The 914-nt window shown below is 39.2% G+C and overlaps 1 protein-coding gene across 18 annotated transcripts in view; it reads right to left on the bottom strand.

Annotated features, from left to right (window-relative positions):
- Nucleotides 1-914, bottom strand: part of LOC116671728 (calcium/calmodulin-dependent protein kinase type II subunit gamma) — an 83,744-nt gene that overhangs the window by 11,089 nt on the left and 71,741 nt on the right. The window lies entirely within an intron of this gene.

Here is a 914-nt window from a genome sequence, read left to right on the forward strand (position 1 = left end):
TGGGGTGCCCAAACTTTCGAACCCCACTGTATATGTGTAGGTATTTCACTCTAAATTGCAATAATTACACTAACAGTTACCTACATGTTTTAATCTATTTAATGCCCCTAAGAAAATAAGTTATTTGTGTCTAGAAATGGGTTCATATGTGAGGGTTTTCTTTAAAAATGTTTGTTCATGAGCCATCTAACTGAATACACCGCAGAATGTTTTGGGGCATTTTTAGGCCTTTATTGTCAGTAAAGCTGAATAAATGAAAAGGGAGATAGAGGTGGAATGACAAGCAGCAAAGGGCCGCAGGTCGGAGTTGAACCTGGGTCCGTTTCGTCGAAGCGTAAACCTCTATATATGGGCGCCCGCTCTAACTGAGCTATCCGGGCACCCATGCAGATACATTTTAATCCAGCTTCTGAAGAACTGATATCCAGACGTGTGCCAAATCATCAGCAATGAAATCAAGCTATAATTAGTTATTGGTGAACGGAAAACAGGAACTTGCGGGTTTGTTTAAAACTTGTCTGACTTTTCGTGTTTCTTACCCCAACTGACATGTTTTTTTAGTGAGCTAGATCTCAGCAATTAACTTGGTGTGTACAATGTCATTAATACAAATTGGAATGAACTGCAAACATAAAACCAGAATCATCCTTTTAATAAATCTATTTATAACCAATATCAAATTCTATGTTCCCTGTGTTTTTGTGAATCATTTTCTGGACTTCCCTGAATGTAGTATTTAAAATTTAAAAACATAAAAACCAACAATATTCCACAGATTCTAAAACCAGTGGGAACCCTCAAAAAAAGCTTGGTGGATCAGAGTGAGGGGGCTTAAAGATGTAAGATTGCCAGTGACTACAAAAAGCCAGGGTGGGAGGGGGGGTGGGGGGTTGGTTGGGTGGTTAGGGTGTTAG

Source organism: Etheostoma spectabile, chromosome 21, assembly GCF_008692095.1.
Source record: "Etheostoma spectabile isolate EspeVRDwgs_2016 chromosome 21, UIUC_Espe_1.0, whole genome shotgun sequence".
Taxonomy (NCBI): domain Eukaryota; kingdom Metazoa; phylum Chordata; class Actinopteri; order Perciformes; family Percidae; genus Etheostoma; species Etheostoma spectabile.